Source organism: Kogia breviceps, chromosome 7 (genome assembly GCF_026419965.1).
Source record: "Kogia breviceps isolate mKogBre1 chromosome 7, mKogBre1 haplotype 1, whole genome shotgun sequence".
Classification (NCBI taxonomy): domain Eukaryota; kingdom Metazoa; phylum Chordata; class Mammalia; order Artiodactyla; family Physeteridae; genus Kogia; species Kogia breviceps.
This window is the reverse complement of record NC_081316.1, coordinates 65,990,537-66,003,685: the sequence shown is the minus strand read 5'-3', so window position 1 is coordinate 66,003,685 and position 13,149 is coordinate 65,990,537. Positions and strand designations below refer to the sequence as shown.

Sequence of the window (13,149 nt, the reverse complement as noted above, 5' to 3'; positions counted from 1 at the left end):
TATCACATGGAAGGAATGTTGTACAAAATTGCGAATCTTCATCAAAACATGTTACTTCTGTAGTTTCTTTTCTTTTTTTTTTTTTTTTTTTGCGGTACGCGGGCTTCTCACTGTTGTGGCCTCTCCCGTTGCGGAGCACAGGCTCCGGACGCGCAGGCTCAGCGGCCATGGCTCACGGGCCCAGCCGCTCCGCGGCATGTGGTATCTTCCCGGACCGGGACACGAACCCGTGTCCCCTGCATCGGCAGGCGGACTCTCAACCACTGCGCCACCAGGGAAGCCCTGTAGTTTCATATTTTGACCCAGCTACTTTTTTTTTTTTTTTTCTGTCTGGATATCATCTCTCAGGGAAGTCATCCTGACTCTGAGCAGGCAGTGTCAAATTTCAGTCTACCTAAGAATCACCTTGACCTTTATTTTAAGTGAAGTAGACTTTTGGGTTCCACTCCAGAGGTTCTGATTCAGGATATCTGGACTAGAGCCCAGAAATTAGCATTTTAAAAAATAAAATAAAAAAGCTTCTGGAGAGATTGTGATGAAAGTGGTTCTTGAGTCCAGCCTTGAGGAAACAGCCATGGCTCAGTAAGCATTCCTTCCCACATCCTGCCAAGCCTTGTATCTAATCTATAGGACTGTTTATTACAGTTATGAAAAGTAACTATTTGTCCACCTCATCTACTAGATTGTGAGTTCTCTGAAGTTAGGGATTGTCTCTTGTCCTAATAAAATTTTGGAATCACAGTCTTAGAATCATACCACGTTAGAGTTCTAGAATCATTTAGTGATAGAACCTAAGTTGGAAGGACTCTTAGAGTTATCTAGTCAAATCCCTTACCCAAGAATTCCCTATATTGCTTTGTGTGTGTGTAATAGAGGTTTTATTGCTTTTTAATTGTGTCATTCCGTACAATTTTAAGTAAACTTAGAAAATGATGATGGCAATATTGATGAGATATTGATGATGATGGCAATATTCATGAGAATGTTCAACTGTTTTACATAAGGTAGTAAGAGGCACCACTGCCACCATCACCCCACCTCCGAAATTTGTACATTCCATATAAAAAGAGTAAAAATAGTTCATTGGCATTTAGCTAGCATTATTCTTTGTAATCTATGAACCATGATAAGCCTGAACAATTTCAGAATCTTCAGAGCAAAACAAACCATTTTCTTCCACTATCAAATGTAGCAGTTTCAATTTCTTTAAAAAAACAAGCAAACAAATCAACATATTCCAATGGTCCTGAATTTTAATATTTATATCATATTAATTCAAGAAATAAAATGTGATTCAGCATTTGAAAATGAGGCTGAACTTCTTCACCATAATTATACTTACTTCATAATTCAAATGATTTAACTGAAGCCAGCATTAGCCCAGTAAAAACCATGGTCACAACTCAAAAGGCTCTTTTGCTAGGGAAACTTCTTTAAAAGTTAGCTATTCTTTAAAAACTCAGACCCAAGCTGCATAACTGTGACTTGAAGAACCAACAATCAACCCTTCCAGATACCACTGCAGTAGTCCTATGTGGTTTTTGTTTTTATTTTAAGTTAATTAATTTATTTTTGGCTGCGTTGGGTCTTCGTTGCGGTGTGCGGGCCTCACATTGTGGTGGCTTCTCTTGTTGCAGAGCGTGGGCTCTAGGCGTGCAGGCTTCTGTAGTTGTGGTGCGTAGGCTTCAGTAGTTGTGGCTCGCAGACTCTAGAGTTCAGGCTCAGTACTTGTGGCATACGGGCTTAGTTGCTCCGCAGCATATGGGGTCTTCCCAGACCAGGGCTCAAACCCATGTCCCCTGCATTGGCAGGAGGATTCTTAACCACTGCGCCACCAGTTAAGTCCATCCTATGTGTTCTTATAGCTGGGGAGCACATACAGAATCACTGTGAATCACACATACATATCGATAACTTCCTGGTAAAACTACACCAATAATTTCTTCTGTTAATGATTTTTTTTTAAAAAAAGCATATACTACAGTTCAGCAGTTGAAAGACTTCTAAGTTTATTGTTTTAAAGATGCTGAGAAATACATTTGGATACTTGAAAAGAAGCAAGACTAGAATTGTGGTTTTATATTAAACCATTTAGAAGACCTCAGTTACAAACAACTAAAAATACATAAATAAATAGGAATTTCTTAAAACCATTGTCTCTAACAGTACAAAAATTAAATATTAAGGCATCCTTTACTCCCATCTATTTTGGTATATGCAGCAAAGAGAAATGCTTTAAATAGGGACCAGCACTTCTATTCAAATCCTTTCTAATGTATTTGGCAGATTTGTTTTTATATTCTCCTGTTCAACATTCCATTGAAAGCTCTTATAATTGAACATTGTGACCCAAACCAAGAGAAAAGTATAAACAGATATTCGTTTATTAAAAAGAAGCAGTTCACTCTTGAAAAGTAAAAAGTAACTACAAACAATATTATGTATAAAGTTCAAATACTAGTATTTAAATCTCTGAAGCAATTTATGCTTCAGTAATTAAGAGAAAGAAGAGATGAAGACTTCACTAAGATTAGAAGCCTATTAATATGGATCATGCTGTGGACTAATTGTTCACTCAGTATTCTGCCCCACTGGGATGAGAGTTTGAAAAGGGCTTCATATTCCTTTAAAAAAATTACACTGACTAGAATAAGATCATATGAGTTAACATTGATTATTATTCCCCATATTTGTCCATTTACAAAGCTCAATTGGCTTCATAAAGTATACTAATTAGTAACATTTTCACCTTTTATTGAGGTAAGTTTGTGAAAATAATTTAATACAACCAGATCTCCTCATGAACTTTCAGCTTAAAACATTTTTTATGTAAGAAATATATCAAAAATAATCTGTTTTATAAAAAGCCACTTCAATACCAGACAAGAGTAATAAAAGATTTTGAACCCAGTTTATTTTTTAAAGGATGCTCTTCCCATTTCTCAAATTCCAAGTGCTATTCATCATCTTTAAAGCCAGTTTTGCTTAACTTCACCACATCAACCCAGTTCCATCCTTGAGGAAGTTCTCCTTTGTGATCTGCTTTATCTACTAACTTATGCTTCTGGGCTTTTTTTTTTTTTAATTCTCTAAAAAAAATATTTATTTATTTATTTGGTTGCACTGGGTCTTAGTTGTGGCACACGGGATCTTCATCGTGGCTTGCGAACTCTTAGTTGCAGCATGCATGTGGGATCTAGTTCCCCGACCAGGGATCAAACCCAGGCCCCCTGCATTGGGAGCCCAGAGCCCTAGCCACTGGACCACCAGGGAAGTCCCCTAATTCTCTATTTTTTTAATCGAAGTATAGTTGATTTACAATGTTGTGCTAATTTCTGCTGTACAGCAAAGTGACTCAGTTATACACATATATACATTCTTCTTTAAATATTCTTTTCCATATGGTTTATCCCAGGAGATTGGATATAGTTCCTTCTGGGCTTTTGAAAGTTGTCTTTTTTTCTCACTTGATGGGGCTGTATTAGGAATTTCAAACAAGATGATATTTCTTGTGGATGTTGTAGCATTAAGAGGGTTGGTGATTCTCCATGAACTGCTGTTTATTGTCCTTCACATATTCAAACAACATGTGGGTCAAGGCGGTCCTTCCACTGCTTCCTGTAACTTGACTGATATGCTCTGCTTTACAGCTGATGATATGGTGCTAAAAGATGCATTCATAGATATGACTGGAGGTGTTTGAGGATATGTTTCTGTCCAGGAAATCTCTATGAAGAAGGCTTTGGGATCACCATTTTCTCCTATCTTATACTGAAATGAAACTGGACTTAATTCCTGGAAACTTTTCATCTCCTTCATAAGTAGAATGTGGTGTCTCCAGTTCCATCTCCTGGTCCTTCTTGGCGCTCAATGCGCTGGTTGCAAGGCACCTCCCTTGGACTGCATTCAAGACAGCAAGAGAAAATGAGGGCAGTGGCTCCAAGGCCCAGAGTGGTGGGAGGCACACCCTTCACAGGGCAGAGGAGAGTCACGCACGCACCCCTGGCCCTTGGGCAGCATGAAGCTGCTGGCTAGGGGCTGGCCTATATTTCATTTTTGACAACAGATTGATCAGCTTCTCTTGCACACTTCTAGTGAAAAGGAGCTCATTGCCTCCAAGGCATCTGAGGCTCTGATTGTTAGGATGTTCTCACATTTTGATAAATACTGCCTCCTATTGACTTCTACCCTTTGGTCTTTGTGCACAATGGAGACATCAAGTACACTCCTAATCTTTGTTCCCTTTTTCAGTCCTTCAAAAACTTAAGGTCTATCTTCCATTTCCCCTTCTCTGGAGTGAGGATGGGGCAGGAACGCTGTTAGGGTAGGCAGCTGGCCAAGGGGCCAATGGAAAGTGGGCCGAACTGCCTCATTTTCCCCAGCTGTGCCTTGCAGTCTTGCTATGAGGCTTAGATGGCCCAATGTGTGTAACATGCCAAGAGCGTGATGCACATGCTTAATAAATGGCAGCTTCTAGTGTTATTAGATGAGAAAAGGAAGGATAAAACAGAACTCCTCTCCTGGGGAAACCGTTGTCTGAGAAGGACCTTCAGGGAACTCTCTAATCCAGAGACGTTGGGGACAAGGCCCTGGACCTTGAGATGGGGGACGGGGAAGTGAAGTGGGCCAACTGAAGGGGTCTGGGGAAAACTCATCTAGAGATACACCTCCTTCAAGTTTTGCTTAAATGCCACCTTCTTTGTGAGGCCTTTCCTGACCATCCTATTTACAAATCCTAATCCCTCCCTTCTCCTGCCCTTCCTTAAAGCCCTTCCCTGCCTTGTTTTCCAATCTGATCTACTTAACTTTAAAATATATATATATTTTGCTACTGTTGTTCTTGCTGCATCCCTCAACTGAAGCTCACAGCTCCTGTCTGTCAGCCCTATCTCAGACCTCTCTTCTTCTCTGGATTCCTGCAACCACCCCCTTTCCTCTCCCCTTCAGGCCTGGAGAGGTAGTGGTGCCCAAATGTTTCAAGATCCAGGGTACTTCACAACCCCTTGTGGTTTCCTTACTCCCTGCCCACCTCTTTGAATAGAGCCTCCTCATATTACTGATGTGATGTGGCCATCTGCTTCCCGCTGGACCTGGCTGATGCAGAAGGCCATTCTCCTACAGCCCCTTACACTTCCCTTGAACTTACCATTCTATGTTATAATTGTCTACTTTATTTGTTGATTCCACACCTAGAACATGAGCTCCTTAAGGGCACTAAGCCAGCACTAAGTCTGCACAGAGTAGACCTTACTGAGAATTTGTTGAATAAAAGAATGAATGAATAAAGGTAATGAAAGGAAAGATCACTAGGAATTACGTTATCAGGGAAAGCTTCCAAGAAGAGATAGAACCTGACAGAGCCTGATGTTCTTTCAACCTCTCGGCCAGACCTCTTTCCTCTGAGCACTAGACTCCTATCTCTAACTACCTACTTGACATCTCTGTTTGGATAACGTGTTGTGGCTGGAACTCGTGACTTCCTTCCCTGCTCCCTTCAGTTTTCTGTCTCTTGGTAAATGCAACCATCATCCATCCAATTCCCTATTTGTTTTCTTCATAGGACTCAACCCCAACGCAGTCTTCAATTTATCTGTGTACTGATTTGGGCTCTGCCTTTCCCATTAGACTGTAAGCACTACAAGAACACAGGCCAGGTGTCTCTTTTTCGCCATAGAATACCCAGGAGGTAACTCAATGTCTGTCTAGTAGGTGGGGGAGAAGCGTTGGGAGGTAGGACGATCATGGATGATGTCTGTCGTCAACAGTCTCAGAAGCCTGGGTTACCAAGGAAAATACAGCATGAATCACAGAGGAAGTTTAATGATCACATCAAGTAATTTTATTCCATTACTCATCAGGAGCCTGTGTCTGTGCTTCTGCAATCTTGTCTCCTGTTGGCCTGTCAGTTTAGCCCACAGAACATTTGTCTTCTTGTTCTGAGCTTAACCATTCTCCTGCTCCTGCAGGCAGCAAAGAGCGGTGAAAAGAGTCCTGGAAGATGTGCAGCAAGGTGTGGTGTCAGGAGACTGAAGATCTCAGTGGCCTCTTCTTCCTCACACTCACACATGCTGTGTCCTGGGCAGCAAGGTGGAAGAGTGCTCAAGAACACAGCTTCTGGGGTCCAACGGAGCTGGGTTTGAATCCTAGCCCTGAAATTATCAGCTGTGAGAACTTAACCTCACTGAGTCTTAGTTTCCTTATGTAGAATGGGGATTAAAAACAACTACATCTTATGGTTGTATGGATTACAGTAAGATATTGTATTTAAAGTGCTTCACCTGGTACCTGGCACATAGCAAGTGTTCCGTAAAGAATAGCTATGGGGAACTCCCTGGTGGTCCAGTGGTTAGGACACCGTGCTTTCACTGCCGAGGGCACAGGTTCAATCCCTAGTCGGGGAACTAAGATCACGCAAGCCGCGCAACATGGGAAAAAAAAATTAATAAGGGCATGTGTGTTCATGGTTGTATAAATATGGACTTTTGATTCTTATGGTTTAAACAATAAGGGCTATAGGAATGCAGAAGAATGTGGGTTCAGAGTGGACTAGGGTTTGCAGAGATGATGGATGTATCAATCAGGAATCTTAGTTGCAACAGACAGAAAACCCAGTTCAAACTGACTTAAGTAGAAAAGAGAATTTCTCAGCTCATAAAATTATAAAATCCTGACATATTTAGCTTCAGGCATGGCTGGATCCAGGAGCTCAGATGATGTCTTCAGGAAACTGTCTCTGCTGTTCTCATTGATGCTCCTTGCTCAGGCAGAATCCCATGTTGCAGTAACAAAATGACTGCCTGAATTCCATGCATACACTCTATTCTATGAATGAAACCAGTAGAAAGAGCTTCTTTCCCCCACAACCCTCCTGACAGAAGTCCTGGGTCAGACTCTTATTGTCCTGAAATGGACCCAGTGCCTATCCCAGTCACAGAAGCTGGCAGGGGGTGTGTCATCTCTATTCAAACCACATACACTGGGTGGGGGAAATGGATGGAGGGGGCAAAAGGTACAAACTTCCAGTTATAAAATAAATAAGCCGGGAATTCCCGGACTCTGCGCTTTCCCTGCTGTGGGCCTGGGTTTGATCTTTGGTCGGGGAACTAAGATGCCAGGAGCTGTGGGGCACGGCCATAAATGAATGAATGAATGAAAAAAGCCATGAGGTTGTAATGTACAGCATGGTGACTATAGTTAATAATACTGGATTGCATGTTTGAAAGTTGCTAAAAGAATAAATCTTGGGCTGTGGAGCGGCCTCCCACGCCTGTACCAACGGTGGTGGCCTGCGAGGGTCATTTTTAGCAGGGGGGTTGGTGGGGAGGCGTTCTAGCTTTGCTAATGTAACTACACGTTTACAGAGCTCTAAAACAGAGATGGATAAAACTGCCCTGCCCTGGGGAACGCAGGCACCGCGTGTCTGGGAAGACCCTGTGGCCGGCAATGCAACAAGCTCCTGATGGGGACCATTCACTGTGCCCAGGGAACTATGGGGCCCGCGGAGGGGAGAGGACCGCGTTCTTCCAGGAGCTTAGAGCAAGTTCCTGCAGGAGGAGACCTGGGAGCCAAGTTTTTAGACTGACTGGGGGTCAGCTGGGAAGAAAGGAACAAGCACTGGGATAGTCACGCGTGTAAGAAAATTTTTGTTCAGGAAAGTGGTAATGGCTTGTTCTGGCGAGTGTGGCAAAGTGCTTGGGATGGTGGAGGTGTCCTGCTCACTGCCCACCTTATGCTTTCCACTCTGCCAACCCCTGAAGAGTGAAGGCATCTTAACGCCTAACTCTGCAAATGGGATATTGAGCCTGATGAGCTGACGTCCAACTGAGTTTGGAAGGAAAAGTAGGTGTTAGTGATGGGGCAAAGAGACCTTTAAGTGCAAAGGTTGGAAAGTATGACAGGGTTAGAGGTGTCCGGAAGAGGGACAGGTGGGAAAAGATTGAGGCCAGATTGGGGAAAGATATGCTGAGTCATTGATACAAAATTTACACACAGCAATTGGAAACAATAATGACTGAGCAATCAGTCACAAAGCTGACCTAACTTGTTTAGTGGATCATAAGGACAAGAAGGAACCCGTCAAGGGCTGAATGTGTGCTGAAGCTGGAGTGATCTGAGAAAACTTCACAAAAAGGTGGCATCTGTGTGTGACCTGGAAAATCAGCTGGGAGGGACTATGATCTTATAAATAAACAGATGAGATGAGTCTTTCCCAGGGTGATATCATGCCAAAAGACACATCCAGGCTAAAAAGCCTGGAGAATCCTACTGTTGGATTACATCATCTCCTCAGTCTTCATGTTTAGGAAATAACCTTTTTGGCTTGCAGAACTGGCAAGATTAAAGCTGCAGGACAGTGAGGTACAGAGAGATGGAAGGATTTTGGATTTGATTGATGATGCTTGGTGAGAAGACAAGCTGCCTTATGAGGATGTTGCAATACCACTGAATGAGCTTCCTGAACCTGAACAGGACAATGGCGGCACCACAGAATGTTCAAGAACAAGAAATGAAGCGGACTGACTTACCCTTACAGTACCTCCATGAGAACATTCCCCCCATAGGAAACTGACACCTGGCTCCTTGTTCATTGACAGATTTTTAAAAATACACAGATATAAAATGTTTTCTTTCAGTCCCCTAATTTGAATCTTTGAATGATAGATCAACGCTCAGAAATGTACCACTAATTTTGTGGTCGCAAAATGCAAGGTGAAAATATTTAACCAGAATGAGAAGCTGATTGCGATTTCTTGGGAATGCAGAATATCTGGCCCTTTGAACCTAAAGTTCTTCATTGACTAGCTTGTGTTTGAACATGATTCATTAAACATTTGCCTTTAACTCAGATTTTGCTTTACTGTCAGAGTTTAACACTTCCCAACTACTTATATGTGTCCTGTGACACAGGTGATTGAAGATATGAGAGGGAAAGGCGAAGAACAACAAAGCCAGACATGATAATTAACTTCTCATATACCCCCATTCTGAGAATCATCTGAGTGGGTATGTGTGTAGTCTGTAGATGTAGTGGACATATAGGTAGGCCATTCACTGACTAGTGGGATTCCTAAGAATCCCCATGATATTTTCAAACTTTGGATAAATGTGCAAATTAAAAGCTATCTTGACAGTTAACCTCTGCTCTCCCTACAACTTCCTTTGGTTCTGCTGGAAAGGTGAGATGGACCACTAGTTTAATCCAGTAACAGGACTTCTTATTTTCTCAAAGCCCTTTCAGATATAACTGAAGCACCATGGAGTCAGTATTTAGTGATGCTCATTCAGTGGTATTGCAACATCCTCATAAGGCATTGAGTCAGTTACACATTTGTGTAAGAACTTGTATTTTGAAAACACATTGAGGGACATTTATCTCCTGGAATTATTTGCCTCTGTTATGTGGTATCTCTCTTGTTCTCTCCCCAGATTGTAAACTCTGTGGGAAGAGGCCCTGGCTTTTACATCTGTATCCCTCATTGAAAAACTGGAAACACTGAATAACTGAAACCTCCCTTCAAAAAAAAAAGGAGAAATCTTAAAAATTCTCATCACAAGAAAAAAAATTTTGTAACTGTGTAAGGGGATGGATGTTAACAGACTTATTGTGGTCATCATTCCACAATGTATACAAATATCAAATCATTATGTTGTACACCTGAAATTAATATAATGTTACATGCCAATTATACTTCATTTAAAAGAAACAAACAAACAAATACACACACATAAAACTGGTGGGGGGTGATTCCCTAAGGAAAATCTGGATGCTACTATCAGAGGTAGTCTGAATGGCTCTGGATCCAGATCTCTGCTCACTGCGAGTGTGGGACAGGCTGCCTCTGATGGGAATGGGCTTCTTATCTTGGAGGTGAGCAAGAAGAGCTTCCTTGTCAGAGTGGCTTATCAGAGGAGCCTTCCAGATGGGCTCTGAAATCCCTTGCTTCCCTCAGGTCTGAAATTCTGTAGTCCAGAAATCATCAGCTTCCCCCATCCTGATCCCCAGCCCTTCTCTCTCTCTTCTAAACTTCTCTCTAAGGGGAGTGCTACATCCTTCTCCCTGATATATTTATGGGGTGTCTGAAGACATTCTAAATTCTAATTCTGGCTCCTACTGCAAGTGTAGGACCTTGGGGGGACCACTTGTCTTCTCTGGGGCTGTTTCTCCCTCAGCACAGGAAGGGGTGAGGCTGTCTGATCTCTGGGGCCTCTGCCAGCCCTGACCTTCTTGAGTGCCTATCAAAGACTCAGCCTGGCCCTGGGGAGCACCAGGACACACCACAGCTCTCAGGCCAACCAGGTGTGTTGGCTCTTCAGGGTCTCAAAGGCACTTTCACACTCACTGTCTCCTTTGGTCCTTTCACTTTCCTGTGTGGAGGGCAGAGTGGGAGTCAACAGGAGTGCTGTTTAATGTACAGCCTTTGGAGTCCAGACTTGAGTTCAAATCATGGATCTGCCTCTAACTATATGAACTTGGGCAAATCTTCCTCTGAGCCAGTTTCGTCTTCTCAGAACACAGTCAGCAATACAACCTTGTGGGTTTGTTATTTGCTGTGATGATTAAATAATGCCTGTAAAGTGCTTAGAACAGCCCTGGGCCCACATGGGTTGGGCTGGAGAGGGGGTGAGTGTGGTGGAATTGAGCTGAGCTGAATAAAAAATACTCCTTGAGGGCTTCCCTGGTGGCGCAGTGGTTGAGAATCCGCCTGCCGATGCAGGAGACACGGGTTCGTGCCCTGGTCCGCGAAGATCCCACATGCCGCGGAGCAACTAAGCCCGTGAGCCATGGCCGCTAGGCCTGTGCGTCCGGAGCCTGTGCTCCGCAACGGGAGAGGCCACAGCAGTGAGAGGCCCGCATACCGCAAAAAAAAAAAAAAAAATACTCCTTGAAGGCACCCAGCATCTCACAAGGCATAGCATGTCCCCAGTCCAGCCTCTGACTGCAAATCAGGGCCATGTCAGTCAGGGTTCTGGCAGGAAACAGATGGCACCCTGAAACTAGATACTTTGAAGAGAGCATGAAGGAAGGTTTAGGAAACTGACAAGGAATGGTGCAGCATGTCTGGCTAGCAACAGTGAGGAGGGAAAGCATTGCCAGGCTTGGAGGGCAAGGGTCGGATGGGTTTATTGGAGCCCAGGGAGGGCAGCCAGGCTGGGACTGTGACTTCATGTAGAGACTGCAACCAACCCATGCTGACCTCGCAGAGACAGAGCTGGGAAATGAATCCCTTCCTTTCCCTCCACTCCCTCCCCTCCCACCCCGTGGTCTTCTACTGCTGACTCTTTTTGTACCAACCCAGATGGAAGCTCAAGAGCAGGGAGTCCCATGGTGGGTGGAGAAGGGTGGTGAGCATATGGAGGGGCAAATGGGAGGATCAAGCAGAGACAGTGGCGAGTCAGTCAAATGGGTGAGGTCCTCCCCATTCATTTTCAGCCTGCTCTGGGCAAGGGGTAGCAGGGAGGAATAGGAGAAGTAAGGAATGTGGGAGGAGGCTGTGAGCCCAGGCTGTTCACCCTAGAAAGAATCTGCTGTTCTTCCAATACCCACCTGCTCTCTCAACTCCAGGCCTTCACCTATGCTGCTGTCTCTGCCTGGAACACCCTTCCTCCTGTGGCTGGCTAACTCACCCTTAGATGCTGCCTGCTCCGGGATCAATCTGTGCCTAAAGTCTATCCCCAGACTTCTTAGTTACAAGATCTAAGATACTGCTTTTCATTGCGTTTGAGCCAGGTTTTCTCTTTCTCACAACTTAGAAGTCACTTGAGCCTTTTCTGCCCGTCTTCCCTTTTAAGATTTGTCACTTCTGTGTTCCCATAGTACCTGTAAAACTTCTCTCATGGTACTTATAACAGGTTACTGTGAACAGTTTTTACTGGTGTGTCTCCTCCACCAAGCTGTGAGCTCCCTGAAGACAGGGACCAAGTCTGACCCATCTCTGTGTCCCCAGGGCCCAGCACAGGCTGACACACCTTGCACTGGCTGTTTTGCCCAAAGTCTGCTTTTGGTTTTAAGGTTCATTGGATTCGCTGGCAAAATAACCACTCGTCTCACACAAATAAACAGCTTCAATCAAATCTTTAATAGAAGGTGATTTAACTTAATTTCAATATACAACCATTAAAAGGAAAGGAATAAGAATATTAACAGAGTATATAAATTTCAACATACAATCATTAGAGGAAAAGGAATAAGAATATTAACAGAGTATATAACAGAGCATACATCACGGAATGGGGCCGACACCTACTTCTAGATCCAAGCAGCAGCTGGGAAGTCCCTTGCACAGCAATCTGGAGTCCTAATTGGGAAGGTCCCAGGCGGTGTGTTCAGACTTCAGAGTGCCGCCCAAAGGAGTCCTGCTTTTAACGCCAAGCTGCAAACTGATGATCATCAGCTTGCGTGAAGATATGCAGCTCTGGCTGTTAATGCAAATGCTTTGATACTTTGGTTGTAAGTCTCAGAATATTCGCTGATTCCCAGGAACTGGACAGATTCCCAAGACTTCCTAGCACTGTTTCTGCTGACCTGCATGTAGTCTAGCAGTTCGGCATGTAGCTCTTTCAGGGTCTTTTTTAGTCAAAGGCCTATTGTTGCCTCTGAAGCCTGAACAAGACTATTTTACTAGCTTCCCCAACACTGGCCGGACCACATCAGGCATGTTATCTTCAAGCAACACAGGTTAAGGCCATGTTAGCCAATTGGAACCTGTTGAGATGAGGGCAGTGGGGGCAGAGTCTGGAAGCCACATTTTATGAAGAACAGAAGAATCAGGAAAGTTTAACTTGAAGAAGAGCCCGCTCCTAGGATAGAATTCATTTGCTGACTCAACAGGCCATTTCTGGGCACCTCTGTGTGAGGCCCTGGGCTAGTCCTGAGAGGGCCATGGGTGATACTATAGTCCCTGCCTGGGGAGCTCACAGTCTGGATGGGGTCAGACATGGAAATAAGTAACTACATCATAGGGGCCACTGCCACCGAGGCGGATGCATGGTGTGGCCAGGGAAGACCTCTCAGAGGAGGACTTGCAGGAGGGCAGAATTATGACACTGTTGAGGGCAGGTTTCAGTTTGGGATGAGGAACAACTTTCTAACAACCAGAATTATGAAGAATGCTCCACATCTGGAGCTGTGTGAGCAGGGCTGGGATGACC

General features: G+C 43.9%; 1 protein-coding gene and 2 pseudogenes across 2 annotated transcripts in view; 2 read left to right on the top strand and 1 right to left on the bottom strand.

Annotated features, from left to right (window-relative positions):
- Window positions 1-13,149, top strand: part of POLD3 (DNA polymerase delta 3, accessory subunit) — a 179,855-nt gene that overhangs the window by 58,653 nt on the left and 108,053 nt on the right. The window lies entirely within an intron of this gene.
- LOC131760312 (RWD domain-containing protein 4-like) lies at window positions 2,957-3,681 on the bottom strand (annotated as a pseudogene).
- Window positions 5,742-8,581, top strand: LOC131760311 (anaphase-promoting complex subunit 13 pseudogene; annotated as a pseudogene).